Raw genomic sequence first — 17,481 nt, forward strand, 5'->3', positions numbered from 1 at the left:
ACCTTTCAGGATCTAGCCATTATTGCTTAATTTGGGTTTGATTTGAATATGACAGGTCTCTTCCTGTAACTTGATCTGCTGTTCTCTCTGTATGTCTATATTGGCCAAATCTGTCCATTATTAATTTTTCATAGAATATCAGGGTTGGAAGGGACCTCAGGAGGTCATCTAGTCCAACTCCCTGCACAAAGCAGGACCAATCCCCAGACAGATTTTTGCCCCAGATCCCTAAATGGCCCTCTCAAGGATTGAGCTCACAACCCTGGGTTTAGCAGGCCAATGCTCAAACCACTGAGCTATCCCTCCTCCCATCTCTTGTGGTTTCTCTCTTGCTTGTCATCTACTTTCCTTTTCCTGTGTCTCAGGCTTGGCTCTCTGATGAGAGCAAGCTTGATGTTCATATGATTTCTTAGCTACCCATTCATATGCCCCACTCTGGGAATGGAATGAAATGGTGCATGCTTGCGAGCTGATCAGCAGGGCAGCATGCAGAACATGTCAAGTGCCATTTCTTCCCCAAACCTTTCTTTATGACAGTGCTACTTGGTTTATAATTAATCACATCTCTTCACAATTAAGAGCATTTTGGATGCATCTGTGTCCTTATTCTTGCTCCCTCATAAGTTCTAACTCTGTCCCTGGGAAGTCTGGGCCCAGTCTCGCAGACCTCACTTATTGCTGTAAGTGTATTCACATGCAACCATGTTTCTTTATGGAAATCTGGTGGGTGTGCAGGTAATGGTCTGACAGCAGAGAGTCTCCTACTCTGTGCCCTCCAACTCTATCAAAACATATGGAGCAACTTCTCTGGGGTACAAGGGAAAGGGAATTTCCTTTAATTCTATGTTGCACCTGAAATATTCTTTTCTTTCATTCCCCCCTGCTCCCCCAAAGCAGATGTTTAATGTTTCTATTTTTTTTTTTAATAATGTTTTCATTTACGAAGCAGCTTCTCATCTCTTGGTATATTCTAATTGCAATTCTACTGGAAATATCAGGGTTTTTTATTTTAGGAAAAAATAATAAATGTAAGCAGGGTCTGGATGAGCTCTCCCCTAACATCCAGTGATGAGCTGGGGGAAGAGACTTCAGGAACAGGCCATGTTTGCATAGACATGCCTACTTTGCCTAGGTGCTCAGCATGATGGAGCTGCTGTGCCAGAATGATCACTTTGGGCTGGTGATGGGTTACAAATCATTTAGTATTGAGTGCCAGGGGAATGAAATGTTGTTATCCTTACTGTATGAGTAAAGGGCAGCCGAACTGTACTTAGCCTGCCCTGACTGAAGGAATCATCCTAAACAAACTTCACTCACTTAGCAGGGGATAGGGATGCCAAATCCTAGTGAAGGAAACAGGGGTCAGCACCACCATGTTGCGTGATGGACACTTGACAAAATTACAGTACTTGGTGATGGAGATTGGGGCGGGGGGGAGGGTGTTATGTCATTCAGTCATTCAATTTTTTAAAAAAAATTACCACAGACCTCAAAATTTTTACCACGGACGTTGTTGACTCTTGGAAGGAAAGAGGGGATGGGGACAGGTGTTCCTACCTAGGATTCTTTGGGCAGAGCCCACACCCCTAGACACCATTTGATCTTCCCCTCCCCAGTGTTTAAAGACCAAGCTAATTAGACTTGATTAAGAGTCATTATCTCTGTTCAGTGATTACCAGAGCCTAGGGTTGCCAATTTTGGTTGGGCATATTCCTGATGGTTTCATCACATGACATAATTTTTAGTTAAAGATTGATCTTTTAATTCCTGGAGACTCCAAGACAATCCTGGAGGGTTGGCAACACTACCAGAGCCGATAAGCAGGTCTTAGAGCTACACCTTAGGGACAGGGGTGAAATGAAAGACAATGCAGAGACTGGTTTCAGAGTAGCAGCCGTGTTAGTCTGTATCCGCAAAAATAACAGGAGTACTTGTGGCACCTTAGAGACTAACAAATTTATTAGAGCATAAGCTTTCGTGGGCTACAACCCACTTCTTCGGATGCATAAAGAGTGAACCATATATTGAGGAGATATATATACACACATACAGAGAGCATGAACAGGTGGGAGTTGTCTTACCAACTCTGAGAGGCCAATTAATTTTTCTTACTTAATTGGCCTCTCAGAGTTGGTAAGACAACTCCCACCTGTTCATGCTCTCTGTATGTGTGTGTATATATATCTCCTCAACATATGGTTCACTCTTTATGCATCCGAAGAAGTGGGTTGTAGCCCACGAAAGCTTATGCTCTAATAAATTTGTTAGTCTCTAAGGTGCCACAAGTACTCCTGTTATTAATGCAGAGACTGTACTGGCAGTGTGATTCCCTGATACCCAGTGAAATCACTAAGAGCTGAAATCACTAATGACCTGGGTTAAACAGCAGAACCTCAGAAATGGCAATAGGGAAACGCAGCAGAGGTAGCAGCAAACAGCCAGTGACAGAGGCATACAGCAGACACAGAGACATTGCACGACGCCCCTCCTCCACCCCTTTCTTAAGGAAGTGAACCCCTGTGAACACACCTTCGAATTCTGGGTCTTTGCTAACCAAGGACAGCCAACTTGCGTGCCACGGAGGGAGAGGGGAGTGATGTGTTAAAGGGACATTTGTTCATTGAATTTTCCCATCACAAGGTAAGAACCTGAGGCAAAGGACACTGCCTAATGCACTGTGGAATCAGGTTTGCTTATGGTCGCATGCTTTTGAATGTGGTTGTGGTGTTAAACCTTTATTTTGTAAAATGTCTAATTGAAATAGCAAAATATAAAACATAGAATATAAACTTTGAGCATTGCTTGAATGTTTCATGGTGGCTTGATGAAAAATTAATTGATTCAAAGAGAATAATTAGAGTTTAAAATTACCTCCTTGGGCAGTTTTTCACTAGAGTGTCTCACTTTTCCTTGTATGCTGTTTGCAAGAAATCTGAAACTCTCTGGGACCTGACCTGTACCTATGTTGTTGCTGATTCTTGGAATATCAGTTATGCATCAGGAGTGGGTGCCTATAGAGCATTTTATAACTTTTTGTCCATAGCAGAACATTAATTTTCATTTGACGACAACAAATCTGGCATGATAGAACACGATCACTCACTGGAATGGGCAAAAGAGATTGAGGGAGAGTCTGACACACACACACACACTTTTGCGCGTTAACGCAAAACATAAACAGCCGTGTTAAAGGAGAATAACTTTCCAAACAGATGAAATGTGTGATGGTCAGATGGGATGATCTGTTGATATAAATGATATAAACAGACATGAGGTCATTGTAAAGCTTTGACTTTGAGTGCAAGTTTGATTAAGTTGGAATATGTATTGCTTTGGGGTATGGGTTGGAGATGGACGTGAAAGCCTTATGGTGCTTTGGAGTATGTTATCAAGTGTTGCAGGTAATACGAAGGTGGAAAGGAATGCATGTGTCTTTCCCTGTAATGTCTTATTTCCATTATTTTAAGGCTTTGAGTAGGTGGGGTGTGCCCCACTGCAACCTTAATGGCCACTAGCTGCTGTTTGTGTGCTGGTATTATATAGGTAGATAGTTAATTGTATACCAGATTTTTGTTGGAACATTGATCCATGAAACTGGCAAAGCACATTTCAATTGTTACTTTTGGGATGGATGCAATGTGACCATCATTATTGAAATTGACTCCATAACCTGATGTTCATTAATATCTGTTCAATTCTACCACTAAGGTCTTGTCTAGACTAGAAAAGAGGTCGAGGTTAGATCAGAGTGCGCTAGCTAACATAGTCTATAAGGTGCCACAGGACTCTTTGCTGCTTTTACAGATCCAGACTAACACGGCTACCCCTTTGATACCTAACCATGATGTTTCCCTAGTGTAGTTCTGAGTTAGCACCTTTACCTCAGTTCAGCTGGTTGCTAGGGTACATTTGGATGAGCTGAATGGAAGAAAAGGGTGTCAACTAAAGGCTTAGTTAACACCCCCTGACCTAACCTCAACGGCTTTTCTAGTGTTCATAAATCCAAGAGACTACAAGGCGCTTGGGGCACCAAATAAGAAAGAGAACAGAGATATGCTCTTGATCAGCGTTAATGGGGAAAACAGAAGCTGTAGTCACAAATCCTTGTCACAAAGGGTTTGATCACAAGATTCTACATCATAGAAGCAAGGATGAAACACAGCCCTGAAAGCTTCCCCAGCCAAAATCAGTGCTAAGAGATGTCTGTTAGTACTGAATGACTTCCGCTGATGGATTCTGGTGAAGGGCTGAGAGCTGTCATGTTGGAAGGAATGTTGGATTCATTCAGCGATCCAAAGAAAAACTCCAGTTGATACAGTCAGAAGCATTCTCAGTATCTAATTGTCTCAGAGTTCCTGCTGATATGTAAAAGTCTGCGATCACCAGGGAAGTGGAGTGCACAGATTTGTGTCATTGTAGTGTCCTCACATTACATCATCATCTTATGAATCCAAGCATAAATGCTTTTTCCCTGAGACTTTCATTATACTTTGTTTTCCATAATGTTTGAAGGTATATCTTCTCTCACACTACGTTTTCTGAGGCACAGGTAGAACAATACCATGATTTCTGGTATTAACAACACACAGCTACTGTGTTTTGTGGGTAAGTGATAAACTATTTTTAGGACTTTGGCTTTCCTTCTCTCTTTCCACTCTGTTAACTAAAACAGGCAATGTGGGAAAAGAAAGAAAAGAACAAAGGTATTCCTGTGGCTTTAGCAGCTGGAGTGCTACCTATGCCTTTTGGGTAGTCATTTTAAATCTCAGTATCCTGTTGGCTCCTTTCCAAGTTATTTACTGTGATCCACAGACCACAGGGTCCAGGTGGGTTGTGAATTAGCAACTCTTAACAAGTCCGTTGAGGAGCTTTACAAGAGTGATCTTTTTCCCCATTGTTCATCTTCTGTATGTCTCGCATTAGGTTTCTTCTTTTTCACAGCATCTTATTGATTATTTTGTTTCATTAGTTCAAACCTGTGTGTTTTACTACTGTTGTTCTGTTCTTGCTCCTGTAAGACATCAAAATTTGTGTATCCTGTTTTTTCCCCTACACTGGTATTTCTACTCATCTGTTCTGCCATTTTCTGTTCACATTGTGGTCATATAATCAGTGATTATTAGCAAAATGTATCCCATCAATTTACAGATTTCTGATTTCCATACAATCATGTGCTTCCTTATTACAAATCTCTGACCTCAAGCCTTTTAGGTTTTTTGGTCACTTGTATTTGTTACACTTTTGTAATCTGTTTAACTTTAAAATCTGAAAATGTGTATAGTTTCTCAATAAATTTAAAAACTGTTCTATGTAAATCACTTCCCAGATATTTTAGACATTTTCAGAAAAATGGAAGCCAGACAATTCTATTAGTCCTGAAATGACATTTCCCCCAAAGTTTCAGTCCTGCTGTTTCGCTACTGAGTACTGCAACTGTCTTGTTATAGGTCTGGAATGGTTTATTAATAGCATGAGATTATGTTGCCATACCCTACTTACTGATTTTGGATATTTCATCTGACATTGATGATAATAACTATGACATTTTGTTGCATTGTTTAAATATTTTCATGAATTTTGACCCAAAAATATATGGTTACTGCACTCTCACCTATCAAATCATACTGAGGTGGCTTTCGTTAGCTGAGAGTGTTCTGATCATTATTCTTTAAATTTATTTGTCCAAGGTAGTTTACTTTTGTGGGTTTTGTAGTTTTTCCCTCACTCTTTTTTCTCTCTGCCCCCAGTTTTTAGGTCTGGGTCTTAAAACAGCCTTCTTTTGGAGTTGGAGATTAAGGCACATGCACACTAAAAAACTTGGAGGTTTTGGTACAGATCATTACAGCCAAGACATCCTTATTTTTTCCAGACAATATACCCTATTAATCTTTCTGTAGCTATGGATTTAAATAGCTCTCCTCTTCCTAGTATCTGAGCATATCCCAAATGGAAAAAACATAGCTACAAACAAAAGTCTCTTTTACTCCCGCTCCCTTCTCCACCTCTAGGTGCTGAACGGTGTATGTAAGTCAGTGGGGAGAGCTTATTGTAGAAAAGCTATGTCAAAGAGATGAGGTTTGCGTTAAATTATGAATACAATGAGGCCTCTGATCCAGTCTTATTTCTTGCCTGGATTGAATTCCACAGTCTAGATCTGTCTCCCAGGAATGTTCTATCCCCTGCACTCACAAGCCTCCCCCTTTGGTTGATGGAGGGCGAGGTCTTGGGGAAGTGATGATTTCACACGTTGTTAGGGCCAATCCTATAGAGGGCTTTGAATATTAAAACAAAGACCTGGAACTAGATTCTATTCAGAGGAGGGGCTGAGCAGAGTACTAGAATGATGTGCTCTTGTGAACCTCTGCTATCTAACCTAGTACTTGTGTGGTCCACATTCCTCTAGTATCTGAGCACCTCACAATCTTTAGAGTATTTATTCTCCTCATATTCATGTGAGGTAGGGTAGTGGTGTTATGCCCATTTTACACATGGGAAGCTGAGGCACAGAGAGACTAAGTAATGAGCCTAAGATCACACAGGAAGTTTGTGGCAGAGCAAGGAACTGAACCCAGGTCTGAGACTAGCACCCTAAGCACTAGACAATCCTTCTTTGCATGCTGCTAACACATGGGCTGCTGCATTCTGAACCAGGTTTTTTAGGGTGGATAGTTTTGTTCCTAGCTATAGGCCCTGGAAAGCACCTAAGCATGTCAGTAGGACCTAAGCACATGCATATGTGTTGTCCTGAAGAGGGATGCTTTCCTAAGTCAAGGCTGTAATGCGTTCCAGTAATCAAGCCTGGAGATCATGAATGCATATTGCCAGATCTCTTCCGAGTAAGACAATCCTGAAACACTGGGGACAAAGAGAGGACAGGAAGAGAAAAATGTTATTGGAATCAAATACATAGTTTCCTAACAGAAAAATACTTATCAGAAATTGATTATTCTTAATGTCATTTTTATACTGTAACAACAACTGACAGGTAAAATTTTCAAAAGTGCCTAATTGACTTAGGTGCTGAAGTGCTATTGAAAGTTGTAACGGAGCACTCGCCTCTTGAGCACCTCCTAGCAGCTGGATGCGGTACTCACCCCAGCACCACCTACGAGCTGCCAGCCAACCTTGGTGGATCTTCAGCCCTTTGTTCAGGCTCTCAAATAGGCCCTGGCATCCTCCTGGGGTTTATGCCACTGTAGTTGGTAGAGGAACCCTGACCCGCCCACCACGCCAGGTTCCACCCAGGGACCCTATAAACAGCAGCTATGCACTGCTCAATTTCAGTTCAGTGCTGCTTTTACCCTACCAGGCCTCTCTTAACTTCACCCTTATTTAAGTTCTTAGGTCCTCTCTCTCCCTGCAAACCCAGCTTAAGCAAATGCAGCCATAAATAAACTCTAGTTATCCCTCAAGGTCCTCTAGACAGAGAAGAGCACCCTTCCCTGCCCCTCTGGTCCCAGCCAAGAACTGACCTGCAGCTCCTTTTATCTGAGCTTGCTGGCCTCTGATTCGTTGCTTCTATGAGACCTCTCTAGGCAGGCCTGGAGAACCCACCAACACTTCTTTCCTGGGGCAATGTGTGGTAGGACTGTGGGGCCTCCTGTAGGGAGCTGCAAAGGCCAGGTACACCCCGTCACAAAAGTTAATGGAACTTAGGCGCCTAAGTAACTTGAGTGAAATGTTCAAAAGCCCCTAAGTTCCTGTTTGGCTGGTACAGTCTTCTGTGCATCACCTACATCTTATGAAAATGCACCAAGTAGCGCAGTTATTACATACAGGTAGTCTTCGACTTTATGACATTCGACTTACGATGATTCTGAATTGACACCCTGATTTGACTTACAACAATTGGTTTCGACTTTACAACGCTGGGTCCCGCAATGGAGTGTATTGCGGTTCCGAGTTACAACGTTTCAACATATGACGCAATTTTCAGGAACCAATTGTGTCATAAGTCCGAGGACTGCCTGTACTGTGAACACACTATAACTCCTTATCCCACTTCTTCTACACTGGTGTCTCCACCAGCTTGTGACGGATTGATTTTTCAGATAGTGTTGTCTCCTTTCTGGTTTGTTTAGCGGGAGCCTGAAACTGCACCTGAGTGTTTGATCGACCTGAATTCAAGTTCTCATCCTGTTTGCTCCCTTCATTCACCTAATCAGTCAAGTAACTATTCCTAGACTCTGCACTACTGGTGGCAGCCTGACCTTTTTGCTTTATGCTGACAAATCAAGAAAAATTTTGATAGAACTTTGGCTTAAGCACACCCTGTTCTGGATTTCATAGGCACACACAATGTAATCCTCGACACAGCCATGATTATTTCAATTACTATTTTTTACCATAACCCTATAGCATTTTGTGATCTCTTCATGAATCATGTAACATAGTATAAATAGAACTTGGTATTGTGGTATAAAACATTAGAAACAAAATTACCCTGTTATGTAAGGGAGAGCACAGTCTGATGGACACTGATTGGGTTAGTGCCTAGTCCACTGTAGTGGGAGGATCTTCTTAGGCAAAGGACTATCCTGAAAGGAGTACTTAGTTCACATAGGGCCTGATCCTGTCAGGTGGTGAGTATCCTCAACTCACACTAAGGTCAATGGGAGTTGAAGATGCTCAGTACCTTGCAGAATCAGGCCCATACTAGTGAATTTAAGTTGTTGACACCTTAAAATACTGTAGACTACATGTTATGTTTAGTTTATTGAATCTGAGCTTCGTCCATTTTACTAACTTATTTTTCTTTGAAAAAGAATGGCCTTCACCTGTGACCAAAGTAGTGTGAGTGCTGTCGGTGTGTGTTTGGGATCAAGAACCTGTGAGTTAGATTTTTTTTTTTTTTTACTTGTAATGGGCCTGATTTTCAGAAATTCAGAGTACCGACAACTCCATTTGAAATCAGTGGGAGTTGAAGGTGCTCAGCACCTCTGAAAATCAAGTCTAATTAGGTCCTGGAAAGTAGAAATAGCTACGTATTCATATTGTTTCTCATACTGCACCATTCCAAAGCATTTACATAAATATTAACTCAGCCCCTCAATATCCCTGGGAACTATTGTATGTAAAATGAATATTTTAATACACATTTTATAGATGGGTAAACTGAGGCACATAGCGAGTCAGAGACTTCCAAAGTGATATATCAAATGAGTGGCAGGACCAGGAATCGAACATAGTTAGACATGCTATTCCAGTGGTGTTGTGTAAGTTCCTGGAAAGCACAGAGTAGGAGTTACTTCTGTAAGTACCCATCATTATAGGTAAATTGGATACTTTTGTTACTTCCACCTCTAATGGTATGTAGACTATGGAGTGATACAGCACACGTGTATAATAACTTCATCCAGACCAAAGAACAAAGCAAAGATGACTGATACAAAAGCAAATAAAATGTTATAGTAGTATAGAATACTGTATGTAAACGTAGATTACAAGTAATTATTTCAAAAGAAACTTCCTTTCTGAAGACTCTCAATGTATTTATTTTAAAAAAGACCCCTGAGAATAGCAGATTATTTCAGTTACAACCTATCTTTGATATTATTTAACTATTTTAAGGCAGATAACTACCAAATAATAATTTCCCCCTCTGAATGTTGTACTTTGAAAAAGTCAAAAATAAAATGAAGAGGGCTATCAACGTCTATTTCAGGAAGAGGTCTGGGGAATTTATTTACTTATTGAGATGCTAATTAGCCTCTATTGAATAATGCTTCATGCCTACAGTCTAATTAGCAGTATTTCTAAATCTCCAACAATAACATTTATCACAATTAAATTTATTTCCAGAGTGGCAGTACAGTGGCATGTATTCATTCTATAACACTTAAAAATGCTCTGAAAAGCACCATGTGCATCTAAAGGGTCTGTATGGAAATACTAATAATAATACATTAAAATTACTCTTTCCCTTAATTTGGAGCATGTTTTTGGCATTTTATTGCTTCAATTAATTTAACATTATGTTAGGAATGTTTTTTCTAATCTATTTCTTAATATAAGATGAAGATTTAAGCCCTACTTTTTAATAATCTTTCTTTCTAAAATGTGTAGTCCTCAATCCTCAAGTCCACCCGAACTATGGTCAGCACAGGACCCAAGTGGGGTGGAGATGAGTGGAAGAGGTGGCTACACACCATATTGAATCTATTCTGACCTGTGTGGCAAGTTAGAGCAACCACTAACCTCCAACTTGTGCTGGCTATTGACAGCCCATAAGAAGCTGTTATAGAACCGAGGAATAACTGGAACACAGAAGCTCCTCAGACATTATGGAAAATCTAGTAACATGGTAACATTTTAACTAGAGCTGGTTGAAAATTTTCCAATGAAACAAGTATCAGAGGGGTAGCCGTGTTAGTCTGAATCTGTAAAAAGCAACAGAGGGTCCTGTGGCACCTTTAAGACTAACAGAAGTATTGGGAGCATAAGCTTTCGTGGGTAAGAACCTCACTTCTTGCATCTGAAGAAGTGAGGTTCTTACCCACGAAAGCTTATGCTCCCAATACTTCTGTTAGTCTTAAAGGTGCCACAGGACCCTCTGTTGCTTTTTCCAATGAAACAGTGTTCCATCAGAAAATGCTGATTCAACAAAATCAGAATGTTTCATGGAAACAAATTTATTTATCCAATATGTTCATGGGAAATTATTGAAACATTTTGTTTTGATAAGATCAAAATATTTATTTTTGACTTTTTTGTTTTGATTTGTGTTATATGTATTTATAATACAAAAGTCAAAACATTTAATCCTAACACAATAGGATTGTTTCATCCACACCCTAAAAAATGTGCATTAGCTTCCAAATCCAGTTCAGGGTTACCCTTCTTGTTTTCAAAATGTTTGCTGTACTGGCTTCTTTGAGCTAATATCCACCTGCTCCGGCATTCATTCACTCTTAGTACTTGGCTTCTTCTTCATTCTCTCCCTGAAGCTCGCTACGGTCCAGGTTTCATCATTCTCTTGTGTAGTCCCATTTCATGTGATGTGTCATCCCAAATTTAGCTCTGAATTAATTATCTTCCAGCATCAAAAAATGTTCCATTCCAAGCTTCTCCTTGTTTCTCAGGCTGACACCAGTGCATAAATCAGCAGATTTAATAAATGATGTAGAGAAACACAAAAATAGCAAGGGCTTTTAATGATCATTTTGGGGGATGGAGGATCCCATGGGAGAAAGACTAGCATCTGAGGCCATTTTACTGTATACCATGAGTTTTAGGCCCTGTTTAGTCTCATGGATTTCTGGTTAAAGGACAGAGGGAGCTGGCAAAAATGTCCCATCCTACTGCTGCCCCTCTTGTCCCTAACCCCACACACAGACTTGCACCCAAATGAACTTTCATGTCTTGGTAAATCAGTATGAATAGGTCAGCAAGGTGAATCAAGTTTTTCCCCACAACCTTCCACTGAACATTTATTGTGAGAAGAGTCCTAGCATAACATGTCTGCCAGAAAAACAGCCCTTCTGTTTTCCAGGATTCAGCTCAGCAGTTTATGGAAAGGCAAAGTAAATCTTATTTTATGGTCACTATGAAACATGATAGATAAATAAGCTAAACTGTGGAACTGTGAAGATTAGATGGGCAAATAAGTCTGCTTATAGTGCATTCACGCCCATGGAGCATGCAGAGGATAAAGTGAGATGTGATCTATCCATATTTCCATCCAGAATAGCTATTAATGGAATAGACAGTTCAAAGAAGAGTTGCATTTGAAAAATGGGTAGGACAAAAATAACCTGAGGAGATAAAAGATGCATTTACCTCTCCTTAAAGGGCTAACGCATTCACTTTTTAATCTTTCATGAATGAATTATGCATGTTTTTATGCCTGCCTTATGCATTAGACCTTACTGCACATGACCTTAGAGGGCTTGTTTTTTCTGTAATAGCCCAAAGGGAATGCTGTAGGCCATCACATATCCCTTGTCGGTACTGTAATTAAGGACATCCTGATTGCTGAAAAAAGAATGTAAGGCAGCTAATAATATTCTAACTTTGGCAATGGAGTACTAATTTTGAACCATATATACTTAAATAATGATATGAAAAGCCAGGGCCGCCCAGAGGATTCAGGGGCCCTGGGGCAAAGCGGGGGAGCGGACATAAAAAAAAGGCGCCACCCGCTGCGGCACTTGTACTCACCGGGCGGTGCTCCAAGTCTTCGGCGGCGGGTCCTTCACTGGCTCCGGGTCTTCCGCGGCACTGAAGAACCCCCCGCCGCCGAAGTGCCGCCGAAGTCCCGGAGCGAGGTGAAGGACCCCCCGCCGCCGAAGTGCTGCCGAAGACCCAGAGCGCCGCCGGGTGAGTAAAAATTAAAAAGGTGCCACTAGCCAGGAAAGGGATTCTCGGCCAGGGCTCGCGGGGCCCCTGCGGGGCCTGGGGCAAATTGCCCCATTTGCCCCCCCCCCCCGGGCAGCCCTGTGAAAACCCATCTTTTTAAACACATTGATAAGTTTTTTAATGGTAAATATTCATGGTAACATTGGATTAGTGGAATTCAATGAGTTGTGGGCATGGAGCAAACTCGTTTTTCTAAAGCTGATGGACAGTTTAGTTTTGTAAGCCAATTATTTTGAATGGATTTCAATTTGACTTAGGCTAAACATCATTAAACATCACCATGGATCTAAAAAAAAAAAAAAAAACCCAAGGAGCACAAGAAAACACGTTTTTTCAGACTAAAGTGAAGTACAAATGGAAAACTAGAACACTTAGAAGAAGCTTTGTCAAAATCTACTACTCAGCACAGATTTAGGTAGGTAAGTTCTCTTTTGTAGTTCTTTGTTGTGACAGAGGTTGCTGCTGAAAGGAAAAAAGGATTAGACTTAAGTAGATGCACTTGATTTCTTGATCACAGAGAAAAGTAGAGTGTTCAGATTTAGAGTATCCATATTAGAGTTCTTAAAGTATCATTGAATTCCAAAGGGTTGTAAATGAGTTTGAATAACAGAAAATCCAAACCATTATTGTCTCGTTTATAATCATCAATGTAAATTATAGTCTAAATTTTCCAACTGGTCAATAAAAGTGTAGCTCTAAATTTCACATCTATACTTACAAATTGTGTATGTAAAGGTGTACTTATTCATACAATTACCCATTTTGTAAGTGCAAATGAGGTATTTGCAGCTATAATTTAGGGTGACCAGTTTTTAATATTTGACCTTTCATAGGTGTGTACAAATTGGGTTCCTGTAAAATCAAAATGTATTTGTCTGAGCCACAGAAACAGCGTGTTGACAGGGGAAATGATATGGGGTATTGCAAATCTGGCGGACTAAAAGATTAATCAGATACAGTCACTGCTTGAACTGTACCTCTGTTAAGGTCATTTAGACATTTCTTTAAGGATCTCGATTAGGAGAACAAATTGTGAGATTCCATAGAGCACTAACGAAGTTCCAGTCAATGTCCAATCAGGAAATCAACAAACATTAGTATCTGAAATTATAATTGAATTCAGGGAGAATTACATATGTACATATGGATAATAAAGCTCCCTCTTGCAGCACATGGCTACTTTGTGTTATTAGCAACAAAAAACTAATAATTCCACAGAAATATTTCTGTACTTTTCTGTTAAAATGTAGTAAAGAGGGATGATGAGCGCTACATTTAGTCTTATAAGATCCTTGTTGGTCACCATATCTAATAGAACAAACCTTGGGCATCATGGGCAGGAAACAAAGATCACAACTGCAGGGTCCACACAATGCAGCCAAATGACCTGCAATAATGGAGGAAGTGGTTGTAGCATTAATATTTTGTATGACATTTGCATCTGAAGAAGTGAGGTTTTTACCCACGAAAGCTTATGCCCAAATAAATCTGTTAGTCTTTAAGGTGCCACCAGACTCCTTGTTGTTTTTGTAGATACAGACTAACACGGCTACCCCCGATACATGATAGGTAATGTTTTCCAGGTAAAACATTTCTCCTCTGGTGGCTTCAGGACTTTTCATTAAAGGGCACGTCTCTGTCCAGTCTTGATTGGTCTCTTCTAAAAGGCGATATACATTTATCTGGTTGGGGGACGGGAATGGTTCTGCTCCAAGTAAAGGGTCTACGTAAGCATTAAAGAGCAAAGAAGTAAAAGGAGCTACCTCTTAGCCTTCCAGGCCCAGATCCTCAAAGCTGTCTAGAGGCTGATCTCCCACTGATGTCAATAGGAGCTAGGTGCCTAAATACCTTTGAGGATAGTGGGCCCTAGTGAATTCTGTTAGGCAAGCCAGTTTTCTCTCCAGGCTATCTACCGCAGCCAACTGTTAAGCTGATAAATCACATCTGATGGCTCAGTTTTGTCCAGCAGGCCATTGTGATGCTTTATTTAAGACTATAAAATGTTTAAACCTTAAGACTCTGTGTTAGGGTAACCCTTTCCTACACACCTCTCTTTATATTTTTCCAAAGGCCAAAGCTGTCTTACATTGTGATATAATGATGGTAAGCACAGAACAAATCTTTCCCCGAGTAGCATTTTCTTGGTGACTGGTTGGTTCCTATCAGCTGTCTTCAGTATAAAGTTGTTGTCTTATAGGAAACCTTTCCCAGCATGCCTTTCTGGAGCTGGCCCTTTAAATTTGGCAGTGATGGGCAGCTCCAGTTATTTTGCAACTGGCTGCAGCAGCATTTCTGTCTCTTAGAGTAAGTATTCCTGAATCTTATTATTGTTTTTCCCTTTCTCATTTTTGAGGTGGTACATGGTCTCATCCCTTTTGTGACACCTCTTGTGCAAGATTGCCCAACAGATTTTTACCAGTCAGAAGATTATCCTTTTTGGCTTCCTTATGACATTTTCTTTCCAATGAAGCTCCACACCTTAGATGTCAGAAGGCCTATGACCTAAACTGAGAGATGGCCAAAGAAAGGGCAGGACACTAGGGCCATAGGAATTTGCTATTCATAGGGATTAGAATGTGTATTCTTAAAATGTATGTCACTTGAGGTGAGCCTTGTCCCATGGCAATAAGAAGTGCAGTTGCTTCTTGAATAATTACAGGTTTCAGAGTAGCAGCCATGTTAGTCTGTATCCGCAAAAAGAACAGGAGTACTTGTGGCACCTTAGAGACTAACAAATTTATTTGAGCATAAGCTTTCATGGGCTACAGCCCATTTCTTCAGCTGCATAGAATGGAACATATAGTAAGGAGATATATATACATACAGAACATAAAAAGGTGGAAGTAGCCATATCAACTCTAAGAGGTTAATTAATTAAGATGAGCTATTATCAGCAGGAGAAAAAAAATTTTTGTAGTGATAATCAAGATGGCCCGTTTCAGACAGTTGACAAGAGGTGTGAGGATACTTAACATGGGGAACTAGATTCAATCTGTGTAATGAAAGTTTTTCTTCTCCTGCTGATAATAGCTCATCTTAATTAATTAGCCTCTTAGAGTTGATGTGGCTACTTCCACCTTTTCATGTTCTGTATGTATATATATCTCCTTACTATATGTTCCATTCTATGCATCTGAAGAAGTGGGCTGTAGCCCACGAAAGCTTATGCTCAAATAAATTTGTTAGTCTCTAAGGTGCCACAAGTACTCCTGTTCTTTTTTTCTTGAATAATTAGTTATCTGAACGAGGGTGGAGGGAAGTTTCTTTTGAACAAATCTATGAAGCTGCTGTATGATCCTCTGCCCACACTTTTGTTATACAAGATGTTGAACACAGTAAACACATATGCCTCTGCAGGTGCAGTTTGCTGCAGAACTGTTGTAGCCTGTATTCTTGAGGAGTCCTATCACCATATGATATAGAAGGAACCTACTCAGATCCAATCTAGTTAGAGAATGACTTTTCCTTTTGGAAAATAAATAACTTTTCTTCCCTGTGAATAGTATTTCGCTGGTGAACATGGTCAGTCTCTAAGTACTCACCTTATCTTCTTTCTGATTGGATTAAAATTTTCTACTAAAGCCTATGCTAATCAGAGTGAGTTTTGTTCCATTACCAGTTACATTAGTAAGTTCACTTTTTATTTGCTATGCTACTTCTGACATCTTTCTAGTGAGGAGAATCTCTGCTAATCATTTGTAATTTTCACTTTTTTGATAAAAGTTGTTCCCTTTAAGCTTGAGTGAGACTTGATTATTCTGTATCCAATTTCCAGTCAGGTGTCTCACTTTGCATCTTGTAATCTCTTCTCATAAATAATGTCATTCATGCTAGGAAAGCTAATGGGAGCCTCAAGACAATTTATATCAGTGCTCAAAAATTCTACTGTTCCAGTTAACCAATTGCGCCTGTACAAATATGCTGAAAGCAAAACCATAGCTAGAGACTGACCTTGTCAAGCAGAGAAATAACATTTGCAGGTAAGAAATAAACTATGGCTTTCAAAAAAATCAAACTCCAAAACCCAGCATCACCAGCTGGGTAGACTAAATGTCTTTAAAAAAGCAAAAACTTTAATAAGACTGAGACTTTTCATCAGGTACACACAGCTCATTACATTGGTGGTGTTAACTCTTGAATTTGTTATGAAGGTATGATCGAGGGCTTGGAGACCTGGCCATAATTCATATTTTCAGCAAAGGAAAAAAATTGCTTGGAGAGGAAACTTAAAACCTCTCTTTATTAACCAAGGGCCTGGATACAATGGATTCTGACAGACACAAGAATCTGTAGAATGTTTTCTCTGAGCTGAGTTGTTTAAATGTTCTTTTTAATCAGATTACAATTTGGTTGATAATGATAATAATGCTGATGTAATTTACTTAGACTTCTGTAAGGCATTTGGCTTTGTATTGCATGGCATTTTCATTAAAAAACTAGAACGATACAAAATTAATCACACATTATATGGATTAAAAACGAATGGGCAAGTCTCAAAATATAATTGTAAACAGGGAATCATTAAGTGGGTGTGTTTCTAGTGAGGTCCCACGGGGATCATTTCTTGGTCCTACATTAACATTTTTATTAGTGACCTAGAAGAAAACCTAAAATCAGTGCTGAAACTTTGCAGATGACACAAAGATTGGGAGATGGTAAATAATGAGGAGGAGAGGGCTTCTCCTGTCGGGGAGGAGCAGTACCTATGCCCAGGGGAAAAGCTCTTCCATCGGCATAGGTAGCGTCTTCACTGAGCGCTACAGCAGTATAGCTGCACCAGTACAGCTGCGCCTCTGCATCACTGTAAGTGTAGACAAGCCCTTAGAGATTGCAGTGTATTTCCAAAGCCTATTCCTGTTGGAAACTGGAGATAACATCTGAGAGTCCTGAGCAGATGGGGAGGTGCCTAAAGCCCAGATCAATGGGAATTAGGCATCTAAGTCCCTTTGTGGATCTGGGCCTTGTGCCCAGCCTCTTTCCTCTGCATTTCACTTCTGGCTAACTTAGGAATTTCCCTGCTCAGCTTGCTGGCTTCTGGGAATCCAGTCCTTTAACACCTAATTCTCCCCATACAATACATTGGCAGCCTGGGGCCTAACTCAGGGCTGACCGTTGCAATGCCTA

At 40.3% G+C, this 17,481-nt stretch overlaps 1 protein-coding gene across 1 annotated transcript in view; it reads left to right on the forward strand.

The window, feature by feature from the left end:
* Nucleotides 1-17,481, forward strand: part of SLC35F3 (solute carrier family 35 member F3) — a 270,207-nt gene that overhangs the window by 88,893 nt on the left and 163,833 nt on the right. The gene's annotated exons all lie outside the window — the stretch shown is intronic.

This window comes from Emys orbicularis, chromosome 3 (assembly GCF_028017835.1).
Source record: "Emys orbicularis isolate rEmyOrb1 chromosome 3, rEmyOrb1.hap1, whole genome shotgun sequence".
Taxonomy (NCBI): domain Eukaryota; kingdom Metazoa; phylum Chordata; order Testudines; family Emydidae; genus Emys; species Emys orbicularis.